This window comes from Acomys minous (genome assembly GCF_964271855.1).
Source record: "Acomys minous genome assembly, chromosome: 3".
Lineage (NCBI taxonomy): Eukaryota > Metazoa > Chordata > Mammalia > Rodentia > Muridae > Acomys > Acomys minous.
In genome coordinates this window covers 40,073,941-40,087,733 of record NC_140485.1, presented here as the reverse complement: position 1 = coordinate 40,087,733, position 13,793 = coordinate 40,073,941, and the positions used below count along the sequence as shown (strand labels likewise).

Below are 13,793 nucleotides of genomic sequence, written 5' to 3'. Positions count from 1 at the left end.
AAAATGAAGCCAGATTCTTTTTAAGAATATAACTTGAAAAAAAACCAGAATATAACTTGAATGACCTTCAGCCAAGTTCCCAATATACTCGTTGTCCTTGTCTGTCATGAGCTGGGTTTCCACTGTCAGTATTTTTATCAGCATTCTTGTCTTTATATGTCCTACCAGAATGGCCCATTAACTCTGCTTATAGCATTCTCAGGTTTCTATAGAATGCAGCTCAGTTCCTTTCTACATTCCTTCTGAAGACCAGTTCCCAATGCCTGTGACTCACATGGTAGGATCATAGCAACAGGCATACTCTCAGTGTTCTTCTCTATATTTGTGACTTTTCTATGATTACATGAGTACCCGGTATGAACCAAATAGGTAATGAGAGTCAATGATTTTGTAATTTTTTTATTTACTTGACATGTTCCATTTGAATGTCCAGTAACTTTTGTTGTCATCCTAAATCCAACCCTTGTTCTAGAAGAAGTTAAAAATTTGAGCCAACTTTCTCCATCTGCATGGTTTGTGTCCCTGATACAACTCTGCCACTTTCAGTATTTCCACAAATACTTTTCTTTCCTGAAACCCAGAGTTAGTAGATGACCTTATTAGATTAGAAAAGAACCCTTCTCCCATAATAAAGAGGATAGGCTTAATTATTTTCATTCAGCCTTTAGGAAGTGGATTCTCTATGGAAATAATTATCTCAACAATGAGGAAGCTAGGAGCATTAAAAAAAAAAGCAAGACTGACTATAATACTAACTATGGGATTCTGTGGAACTCACACCTCCTTCTAAGCCTCCATGAAAAATAAAGAGAGCAGTGCTCATCATATAAATAGTATAGGCATTAGACTCTTTCTTATTAATAGTCAAAGAATATAATGTGATGCAGTTCCTAATAGTGCATGCATCTAGCAGGAGATCCTGAAATCCACCTGAATAATGACAACATTGTTAATATAACATCAATTTTAATAGGGAAAAATGGTTGCATGGATTGGTTGCTTAAAGCCAAGGGTAAAATATCCTTGATGGTGACACAGTAATTTTCATGGAAAATTCTAGAGATGAATGTTAATGACTCTTTCCATATTTGCTTCAAATGTTGAGATTGAGGAAAATATCACCCTTTGGCATTTCTATCAGGAAATCAAAGGAGCAGATATTACTGTAAATGATCTGTGTATACGCATGTAGTATGTGTATATCCTTGGTTCCTAGATGTGTAATATTGACTTTGACTGGCAGTTGTACAACAGCATCCCAAGCTGACCTTGGGTATCTGAACAGTGGTCCAAAAGTCCTTTTGTTGTTGTTGTTCTTGTTGTTGTTTAATTAGTGCATGATTCTAATCAGACCCAGGGAAGGAATAGAGGTTTGAGAAGGATGTGAAGAAAACTTCAAAGCTCTGTGGATAGTTAATAGCTTTGTACGTACTTCTCTCTTAACATAGAAGATAAGAAGATTGATTTCTAATTAGAGTTAGAACAATGAAGTAGCAGATCTGCAGAAAAGCTTGACCCAGTTGATACAAAGGCTGGTTTTATGGAGAAAAGGTAAAGGGGCCAGGAAATTTGGATACAGGAATAAGTACAACCGATAGAAAATAGTAGTATTACAGGCTAGTAACCACTGACTACAGCCAGGTGAATGACAGAAGGAGAGAGGTAGAGAATTAAGATTTCAGATTGCTCTTGGTCAAACTAATCCAAGTGGAAATGGCTCTGCTTTCATTCCTTAATGTGAGATCAGTACATTTTACTGTTCTCTGAGGCTGTTATTTAATGAGTTAAATGATGCACATCATAGTAAGAACTGAGTATTGTGGAGGGGTGATTAGGGGAGGAGGTAGAGTCCTTAGAAGTGAAACTAGTTCCCTTATAAAAGAGACTCAGGCTGTTTGTTCATTTATCTCTTCTAGCATCTAAAGAAATAACTATGAGACACTATATATGAACAAGAACGTTGGCTTTCACCACTCTCTAAAATTGCTGCTACCTTGATCTTCACATTCTTCAGCACTGTGTAAAACAAGCATATGTTGTTTATAAACTATGAAGTATATACCATTTTGTTATGATAACTCATTATGACTGAAGGGAGTGTTTATAGTGGTTGCTTCAAAATATGCCTTGTACAAATGCCTATGAGGTCTAAGAAGGCATAGTTATTTAAAGAATTTTTGAAGTGTCTCTGTACAGAATAAGAAAAGAATCTTCCATAATCCACCCCATTATTGCATAATATAAAACTATATGCTTAGATGATATTTAAAATTGCAAATTACAGCAAGAACAACAAGTATTTCTACCCGGCATAGTGAAATTATTCTGCACAACAAATAAAGTACTCATTCATTTTCTCTTAAAAAGTAGAACAAAATATTTACAGGTGGTATCTTAGGAGTTCGTTCTATTTGGATTCATGGCTGATCTAGTCTTCAGTTTGTGCAATTCTCGATGTAGCACCTGTGATCTGATGGGTATAGTGGTTCTTGAGATGTCTTTTAAAAATCAAAATTTATCTTTAAGGACAAATTTTTTTTTATCATTTTCTATCATATTCTAGCTAATATTGAGACCTTTTGGTGCCAGATCTGTCTGTAACAAACTGAAAATCTATCTTCTTTTTTTTTTTACTTCTGACAAGGAAAATTTGTTTTGTCTCTTCATTTATTATTATTATTATTATTATTATTATTATTATTATTATTATTATCATTATCATTATACATTTCTAAGTGACTTTTTCTTTTGCTATCTATTCACTCTGAGCATAAAAAGTATATGGTTTAAAATGCAACAAGTCTTTCTTCTCTATTCTCTCTCTTGATCTTTGATAAAGAGGGCTTTTTGAAGTGTCCATTTACTTTCAAGAACTTTTCTTTGTATCACTTACATCAAATGCACCAATATTTCTTAGAGAGAAAATTTTCATAATTGAATTATACACTTAAAGGCTTAAGGATCCTGTATTTTCTTTCTTAATATTGTATAAGCCTCCTCCTCTAATTAAAAACATATTTACTTCTTAAAACTTTTAGTTTTAAGTATATATATATATATATATATATATATATATATATATATATATATATATATATGCATTCATGTGCCTGTGTTGTAAGTGCCTTCAAAGTCTCTGGAACTAGAGTTACAAGCATTTGTGAGCTGCCTGACCTAGGTACTGGGAACGGAACTGAATTCAAGTCCTCTATAACAGCAGGAAGTGCTCTTAAATGTAGTGTCATATTTTCAGTCTAGAGAATCATTTTAATTAGATTATCTAATAAAGCATTTTATGGGTTGTTTTGCTTTTATTTCCCAACCAAACCTTGAGAAAACAAGCTCTCTTACATCATATCACTTCCTTGGCCCACTTGAGTGAGCATATGACCTACTGGGACCCAGTTCTTATAATGATGATAATAAGTCATCTGTTCTATCTATGGTACAACCCCCATTCATGAATTGTCCCAAAACATGAGCCAGGACCTTTCACTAGAGGTTCACTGGGGGACAATCATATTCTCCAATTAGAATGTGCTCAGAAGTCACTGGCTGCAGCAAGACTCCACAGCTGGAAGGAAAACATTGTTATGTAGAAACTGACATCTAACTATAAGGAAACAAAGGTAGCATGCTGTCTGGTGAGGCTGAATAAGTTTAGTATCCTAGAAGAGATTTTATAGAGGTACATCCCAGGAATCCACACATCCACCCAGTTCTTCCCTCTGATGTTTGAGTCCTTCACCTACTACTTTTACTTCCTTAGACCATGCTGTGTTCATGATTCATTTAACTTTTGATAATACAATTCTATTATGGGACCCTTGAAAGTGTTGTGTCAGGAACAAAGGGAAAAAAATCAGATCTGGATCAAAATGACTCATATATATTATATGATCCAATGATTTCTTCTTCAGTGATATTACCAACAATTTTCTCTCCTGAAGACTCCTTTTCTTCTAATTCAGTCTTATGTATATCAGATTCTATGAACGATACACTTAGCATTTGGGACATAAGATAGTACCTGGACTTCATATGCACAAACTATGGTGCACGGCCAATAGGGGAAGTGTAAACGAGCATTCCTATGGAAGAAGTCAAACCTGTATTAATGATACTAGACAGACAACCAACTGCTTATGACTTCTGTGATTGTAGAGCACTAAATGTTAAAGTTATGGAGTCAACATTTACCTTGGACTATCTTGCCTTTCCCTGTACCACAGTGAGTCATCTAACATTCTTATAAGTATTAAGTTAATCTGTTTATATTGATAAATCCAAATCAGCCAAGCACAATATTAAAAATACCCTGAAGGGATTCTGTTCAGATGAAACCTTGGGCAATGACTTTTCAATCCCAAAGACCTGACTACTATTAACAGTGTTTCCTGGAGTTATACCTAAATGAAGAGATTGCTAGTCATCTTTTTCTGATTCTCTTGCTAATATTGAAACTCCCTCTTCATTTAACTATTTAATCCACCATTTTCATGGTTGAACAGGTCCACTTACAGAGGGTCCTTCATCAACAACTACCATCAAGAAAAGCAAAAGGACACATCTGTGAATGTATCCAGAAAAGACACTTGTTGGACCTAGGACGAGTGGGATAAAATATTTTCAAGAGACTTCCCAACAGGATTCCAGGAGGTATAACTGCTATGGGCACAGAATAGGGGATACTATTTCTGCCTCTACTCAGCTCAATACCCATACCATCACTTCCCTGAACATGGGATTATTTCTCATGGGAATGTTGAGGTAAGCAAGTATAAAGAATATTTCAGCAACTTCAGATCTTATTGTGGTTGGACTATGCATACTTCCTTCTAATAATGTACTTGGTAGCCGAGCTCCTTTACCTGTACATACTGTGAACGTACATTTCTGTACCTGAATTTCAGCCTACCTCCTGTATCAGGCCTCCCATACACTGTTTTCTTAAAAAGTAGGATATTTCTTCTAATTTTCATAATTAATATAATCGAAACATCTTGTTCTAATGGTAGGAGAATTGATCCTATCTAAACTGGTTTGTAGTATATGCACAATATAGCAAGAATGTGTCCTCAAGTAAACTTTTTGTGAAGATCATGTGTTTACCATATGATACCTATATATAATTTTGCATACATATGTTTAAAATCAGATGCGTTATGGGAGGGAAGGAATGTGTTCAGTAGGTAAATCATTATGTTACCTAATCTATCAATCATAATAAGCTAACCTTATAAATGAAATCCTTCTACAACACCCAAGACTTTTGAGGATCTTCACTCATTTGTCCTGTTGTCAATCTCAACAGTGTGACCTTTCCTAATGTGTAGTATTCCTTTGATCTGAATAAAGTTATTTTGCTTCTTTGGCAAATATGTGAACATCTATTTTCAATTCTTTGGAAAAGAAGACAGGAATGTGGCAACAGCTGACCCTGATACCAGTAATGGACTTTCACATGATATTCCATTATATGATGTTATGTTTAAATTGGGAAAGAGGAAGGAAACTCCCTTAATGTATTTAGACTAGATAACACTCCTAATGAGTTTTTTGTTTTGTTTTGTTTTGTAATAAACAGCAAAATTTCATTTCTCATGGATCTGGCGAGCAGCCCAAGATTAGAGTGCTTAGTTCTGAAGTCTTGCAGGATCTTTCTCACCACATTCTTGTATGGTGGACATGAGGCAAGCAATATTTCTAAGACTCCCTGTCTGAGATCAATAATGTCATTTTAAAAGATTCTACTTTCTTGATCCACTGTCCTCCTAAAGGGCCCACCTCCTAATACCAACTCCTTGGTGGCTGGGACTTCAGTGTAGGAGTTCTGAGGAAACAAAGTGCAGACCACAGCAGAACCCCTGATGTGGTCTAGGATTCATGTTCCAGGAAGTTGTTCCATGACCTTGGATGTCTTTGCTTTCATTTTTTCTTCTACATATGATATATTATCATATATGTGTGTAGGTGGTATCAATTGCAAACTAATAAAAAAAGCGATTTATTTTGCAAGAAACTTTCAGCTTAGATTTTAATGGAGAGGATGAAAAGAAAGTTTGTGGATCCCTTTAGAAAAAGTGAAACAATTGTGAGTTGCTCAGACTTTCTAGATGTCTAAGAGAATTTAGAAAGTTTTCAAAAGAGACCATCTGGACTAAGATGATGTAACAGAGAAAACATTTAGATTTTACCTGAGATGCACTATTTGTTTTTACATATTGTGTCTGTTTGGCAAAATATTGGGGATAACTTGGAATCTTATGCTGTAGACTGAGTTTGTTCAGACTACTAAAGTCTAAGCCCAGGCTAAACAAGTTTCTTTCTTTCTTTCTTTCTTTCTTTCTTTCTTTCTTTCTTTCTTTTCTTTGTTTCTTTCTTTCTTTCTTTTCTATAGTTTGAAAATGGAGATTTTCACATGACATTTGTAAGTATGATAATTTTTATACATGGAGCCCCACTTGCCCCAGATGAAAGATGATGAAGCCTCTCCAGAAGCTTTTATGGTTTGGTGGATCTCCCTTTCCTTCAGATTCACCACCATATCACTGTTCTATCATCAGAAATCCAAATTACTTCAGCTATCATATGTATGAGCTTGACAGCTTATCAGAAATAAAATAAAATATGCTATACCAAGTCTGTATATTATACTCTCTCACTTCTGATACATGTGAGAATTTTTTGCATGTCTCAAAGACTTTATCATCAGCATCATCAGCATCATCATCATCAGCATCAGCATCAGCATCATTTATTCACATTACATCCTAATTGTTATCCCTTCTCTTATCTTCCAATTCCCACCCTACCTCCCTCTTCTACCCTATTCCCATCCCTTGGTCCTCTGATGGGGGCAGATTCCTCCCCTACCATTTGATCACAGTCCATAAGGTCTCATTAGGGTAGCCTGGAGCCCCTTCCTCTGTGTGCCCCCAAAGCTACCCTGCCAAGGCACAGTGATCAAATTGCAGGCACTAGAGTTCATGTCAGGAGGAGTACCCTGTCTCCCCCACTCCCCACACATGGAGAAAGAGATGCCCATCAGCTACATCTGAACAGGGTGTCTAGGTACTCTGCATGCACTACCTTTGGTTGGTGCAACAGTTTGTGCAGGCCCTCTGGGTCCAGATCTGCTGCCCTTGGTGGTCTCTCTATGAAACTCCTTAGCCCTCCCATTCCTTCCATCCAGGAAAGATGAGAGTTGTATGGAAAAGTTGGGGTGGGGGATCAGGAGGGGTCCGAAGTCTCAGGGTCTTAAAAAGTAAGGAATAAGGGGAAAGAAATTATATCAACTCCATTCTTTCCTTTAAAATATTCTGAAAAGAATGCATAATAAAATGATTAGATGTCACTACTTTAATTCAACCACTAATAGGCTTCAATGAAGGCATTAAAACATCCCATCGTCTTAATGGTTCACCTAGGAAGAAAGCTAAAACGATAGAAAACTGAGGTGAATAGAAATCTTCGGTCTTTTCACAGAAAACCTCCCAGGTCACATTGCACCCAGGACATGTCCTGCTCTTGCCTTTGTCTCCTCACCTTCTGAAGAGGTCACTTATACCCTCTGTAATCTATATAAGCCACAGAGTTCTTTGAAAATACTGTCCATGGGAAATCATATTCCAATTTACAACCAAGAATAAGTAAAAGTTTAATAAATATACTATTGGAATTTTCAAAAAACCCTAGTGCTATCTATATGAAGGTCTACGTAAAACTTTTAGTGTTGTTTCATCTTAATCTTTCTCCCACACTGCAATATTTATCAAGCACCATTTCTCTCGTGGGCTTCTCTCCAACTGGTGCTCATTATAATTTTGCTCTCCTTGTTCTTCTCTCTTGGTCACTGTCAGATATTCCTCTTTCCTTACATAGAAGAAGCTCAGAAAAGCAGCAACATTTCAAAAAAATGTTCTTCATCGTTTCTCTGTTGAACACCACAGAGAGTCCACAGAGAAGACAGAAGCTTAGTCACAGACTTGACAAGGTGGATCCTCATTTCTTGTCATGTTTGACCATGTGTGATGGCAGTTGGAAGTGGCTAACAACTGAACGAAATGGAGAAATGTAGAGTATGGCATATCATCTTAAAAGCAGCTTTACACAAATGAAGACTAAATAGAATTAAATGAATTTGTTATAGTTGTACATTTTATTCACAAACTATATATATGTGTGTGTGTGTGTGTGTCCTCCACTGTATGAAAACTCTCCTCAAAGAATAGCTTGTTCAACCTCTGTTTGGGCTCTAGATAAACATTGGTCTGCTTCCTGTCATTAGAGATAAGATCTATCTGATATTTAGACATAAATGAAATTTCATTTTCACATATAGGTTTTTGTTTAAATACATATTTTAATTTCATTTATGTTTATGAATATAATTCCAGGCCTGTGTGACAATACTTTGTGTATTTCACTAGAGACTTCAAGTTGTACTAGTAGCTAAAGTATTCTGCATTCTTAGCAAAAGCATTAAGAAAATTCTGTTTTTCTCTGTCTTCTCATTAACATTTGAGATTTTTTCAATTTTTCATTTTACTATCCCAATGAATCTTTCAACTTGAGTAAAATTTAATTTTCTGTTATATTTATAATAATAGTATATTATTATACTCTTACTATTTAACTCTGTATTATTTTTGAGAGTTATCTATTCAAATATTTTACCATTTGATGTTGCTCTGATTGCCAGTTTATTGATTTGGAATATTTATTTGTATAATCTGTATATATTTTCATATATAATATTTTCTACCTGCTGCCTTCCATTAAATAGCATGTGTCATATATCTCAAGGAACAGGTATTCTGAATTGTGATGAAATACTATTAAAAATGTTTATTCTTCTGATTGGTTCCTATGTTTTGTATCTTGATAATTATTTTTCTTCTGTAAGGTCATAAAGGTTTTTTTCCTACATTTTAATTTTTCTTGTTTTAGATTACACATATAAGTTAGTGTTCCTTATTTTATGTATTGTGTGAGGCAATAATTTAGGTTAATTAATTTATATAATTGTTCAGCTACTATTGATCATAAAGTAATACTATTTATTTCCTTTTTCTGTTTTTGCATCTTTCTGGCAAAGAGCTGGTCAGAAATATAGAGATTTAGTTCTATAATTTCAATATATAGGTGTCTGTGTAACATTTCTTATATCAATATTACACAAACACACATCCTTAATTAATATGATGTAGAATAAAATTTCAGATTAAGTAATAGGATCCCTTGAAGTTAATTGTTTTTCAAATAATTTTTGTTTGCCCATGTACCTCATATAATCACACAAAAAGAATGAATTCAGATAAAATTATAAATTTATGTTGGTACTTTAAATGATAACATATTGACTCTACAATTTGTTTTGTGGAGCGTGTTAGCCTCTATGCTGGCTTTATTTCTGTGCTGTTTAATTTCTCTAGTGGTTTTTATTATATAAGTTAGCTTTTGTTTGCAGCTTCCTAGGATATTCCACATGCACAATCAGGTTATCTACAAAGACAGCTTTGCTGCTCTCTCCCCATCTCTGTGCTTCTTAAAGGTTCCTCATCTGGCTTAATTGCATTTGCCTTTCAGCACCTGTCACACGCTCAGCAAGTGATACATTCTGAGCTATGTTTTCAATTATAAACATAGAATGTTAATGTTAAATATAAATGATCAGCGTGAAAATCTAAAGTGCATTTCTAGTATTCAAGGAGGAATTTATAAATCTCTAGTTATACTAGTTAGGAACAAAAGCCATACATCAATATACAAAAACTGGAGATGGAAGGTACCATAAAAATACTACAGATATGAAAAGGATAACAGGAAAAGATATGAGTGTATTGATGTTAATGTAAACTACTTGGGTAAAATGAGCAAATGCTTTGAAATACATGGATTAAAATTATCTTTTTTATTGAGTTTTATTTTTTGCATATAAATTTATATTACTGCTCATATATACAATAAACTAACTATAGCGAGAAGAACCACAAAACAATCAGCAATTATATAAATGTTATATTCATAGTGTTTGGGCTATTTGTATATGTCAGCCGTGAGGAAAACATATTTCCTATCTTGGTGCACCTAAAATTCTGAAAGTAAAACAATATCTATCATATCTCATTTTTATCAACTTAAAACGTCTATCTAGAGCTGAAAGCACCTTTACCGCTAAGCAACTATGCTTAATCGTAAAACTAATCTATCTAGTCTTCAACTGCATCAGAGACTTGAGGAGGAATAAAATCAATTACTTGAGTATAAACAGAGTGCAGGTTAGCAGCTTCCCAAGTGAGAAGATGAGAAGATGACAGAGACAGTTTTCTATCTGAACAGTCACCCAAAACTCTCTATAATGTTGGAGCATCATCTTCAACCTTCTGGCCCAATATACCTGACACACATATTTTGAGGGAGGAACTATTGAAGACTTGCTTACCCTGTCTTGGCAGTTTGTCTTTCGACTCTGTCTGTATCAAAGCTTGCCCATTTTTAGGCAGAATTCTGTTGAAGAAAAGAGGACATTTTGCCCAGTGGCTGATTTGCCACATTTGAAGCTATCTTTATAAGGAGGTTATCTGATGGTCATCATCTTCTTTGAGATAGTCTGGGTGTTGCCAGGAGTTAATCTATCTAATTTTCAATGAATCTTTAAAATAATAAAATTATCTTTAAATGTCATATTCTGTCTGTCTCTGAAGTTTTTGAGGACCTTATTTATCTATTTTACCTTATCTAACTACAGAAACATATCTATCTGTTACACCTAGGATGCATGTTCTTGTGATAAAAATAGACTAGTAATTGATATGATCATGATTTGATCAACTAACAATTAACTTGTATAACTTACTCATCCTAGATAGCCTGCAAGAGAATTTTCAAAGTATTGAAAAGAAATCTTGTATTATAATTGAGTTGTATGAAAGGGGAATATAGAAATATATAGCAAGGATAGGACAAAAAGTAGATTATTGAATCTATTCCTCAACTTAATGCCTTAATTGTTACTCACATGGTTATTTTTAATTCACTGTTATAGAATTTTGTATATAGATGCAAAATAAGTTTAATTTTAAATATGTTGGTATATAATTCAAATTTAAGATTGTTCACATACATTGTATATAAATCTACTCTAATATGCAGTATTGTACTCATGAAAATTATCTTAATAAAAAAGATAATCACACAATCAAAACCTTAATTACAGTTCAATTTCTAAGCCAAATGACTTCACTGGTACATTCTACAAAACATTTAAGAGATGAATATTATGAATCTTTTACACACTTGAAACAAAAAAGGAAGAGAAAAAAAAAACTTGTCCCATGTTAATCTAGGAATTTAGATTTATCTTGATTTCACACAATATATAAACATCCTAAGAAAAATCCAAATTAGTGTTTTTTATTAATTACTTTTCCATTTTATACATATACATCTATACTATTACACATATATACAATAAACTATCTATGGCAAGAAGAACCATTACACAATCAGAAACCACATAAATGTTACAATCTTAGTGTTTTGGCCATTTGGAAATTAGCATTTTTATAACTATAAACAGTAGTCTTTCAGAGAGTAAATTTAAACCATATTCAAAAGAATAGCACATCATTACTTAGTAGTGTTCACCTTGGAACCTTTTGTAGCTTTAAATCCTGACTTTAAAAATGTATACCTTTGAAATGATCTTATGTCTTCTTATAGTTTGCTTCTATGGTTTCTGCCAGCTTCAGGAGGTTAATGTGCTTTCCCAATATTCCATGTATACTTTGTAAAATTAATTCCATCATGTCAATAGTATCAGCATAAGAAGAAACATTTTGATGAATAACAAGTGTACCCATCTTTATAATATAGTCTGATTAGTGTCTTCAGTGTATTCCCCTAGGAAGGAAGGAGATAATAATGTCATGAACTTCCTGAAAATGTTTTCCATAAACATAAACTGAAAATATGATGGTCCCTTAAAATTATTAAGGAGCTAAAAAAAACTCCCTATTGCTTAGTGATACTGTTGACCCATTATTCAAGCATTTGTGGTGATACAGTTGTAAATGAGCCCACTGAGCTACCATAAAAATCATAGCAGTTACATATAGATGAGGTAGCTCAGCAGGTAATTGCTCTGCAAGTTTCACAACTGTAATTTGATCTCATATCCTACAGAGGAAGGTAAAAGTAGAGAATAAACTCCCAAAAGCAGTTCTCTGGCTTCCATGGGGGCCCTAACATGCACATACATACACACAGAGACACAGACAAAGACACACTATTACTAATATTACTACTGCTACTACTACTACTACTACTACTACTACTACTACTACTACTACTACTACTACTAATAATAATAATAATAATAATAATAATAAATTTCAAATATAGCACATATAATTCCTTATAGCACATCTATTATGATGATGGTAATAATAGACAATAAGATCACTGGCTTGTTTATTTACCACTTTATGTTTCTTATTTTATTTTACTCTCATGTATTAAAAAGAAATCTGTAAAAATCTGCTCAAAATTCTGTATGCACTGTAGCTAGATTTTTGCCTATTTATAGGATTCTTTTATCAACCACCCTTCTCCACTCTCATTCCTTCCTTCTATCCCCCTAAAACTAGATAGGAGATAAAGATGAATGGAGGGGAACGAGGGACATTGTTATTGTTAGACTACTTTCTGATAATTAGGGGTTCCAAGTTCCTTGGAGCAGGGCTGATATTTGTAGACAGGATGTCCAATTTTTTTCTTCTTGTTTCTTTGCATAGGACCACTTAAGAAACAATAACCAACAGCAACAACATCAACCAGCAACAGCAACAAGAAACAACCACAACACCAGCAACAACAGGAGGAGAAGGAAGAAGAGGAGGAGGAAGAGGAGCAGCAGCAGCAGCAGTAGCCATGACTACAGCCACTCTCGGAGTTCTAGCATTTATACACCTTCTCAAGACTCCTTAGAATTCCAAATCTCATACACTTGCAGAAACTATCTGCATCTGATAAAATTATGCTCCTGCTAGAGCACAAGGCAAGTCATAGACAGCTGGTGTGGGCATTCTGAATCAGCCCTCTATCCAACACTTAAGGTTAAAAAAAAACATATTCCTATAACATTTGTGTATTAAAAAACCCCAATTTCTCAATACAGTGCATCTCATGTATGCATCAAGAAACAAGAAGAAACTTGATACCCTATGAACATATACAGGGGGAGATAATCCCCCTCAGGAACAGTCATAGGGGAGGGGAATAAGGGGAAAATGGGAGGGAGGGAAGAATGGGAGGATACAAGGGATGGGATAACCATTCAGATGTAACAAGAATAAATTAATAAAAAAAGAAAAAATATGACTATGAACAACACACACACACACACACACACACACACACACACACACACACACACACACACACACAAGAATCACTGTTATTTATACCACCAAAATTTCCTTAAGTGAATTCTATGATGTGCACACATTGATCAAATAAATTGCTGAATTACCGCCTAGGATGTTCTCTCATCCTTACTGGGCACATGACTGGAAGCAGAAACCTGTGAAACAGGACATTCTCTTGTGTGAGCTATGTGTTGTGATTCTAAGTACATGTTCAGTGATCTTTTCATCAGGAAACATTGTATTAATCTGGCATCATTCAAGAAGTGAAGTGGACTCCAAGATTTAGAGCCGTGATTCACATTTGCAGCAATTCTGTCATGATAAATTTTATCTCATAATCAGTGAATGATGGATGTGTTC

The 13,793-nt window shown here is 34.5% G+C and overlaps 1 long non-coding RNA gene across 1 annotated transcript in view; it reads left to right on the top strand.

Moving 5' to 3' along the window:
• LOC311595174 overlaps positions 1-13,167 on the top strand; it is a 55,674-nt gene extending 42,507 nt beyond the window's left edge. Inside the window, exons 3-4 of the long non-coding RNA XR_014778347.1 lie at positions 4,512-4,770; positions 12,801-13,167. This is a non-coding gene — a long non-coding RNA (uncharacterized lncRNA). The remainder of the gene's footprint in view (positions 1-4,511; positions 4,771-12,800) is intronic.
• The last annotated feature ends 626 nt before the right edge of the window (positions 13,168-13,793 follow it).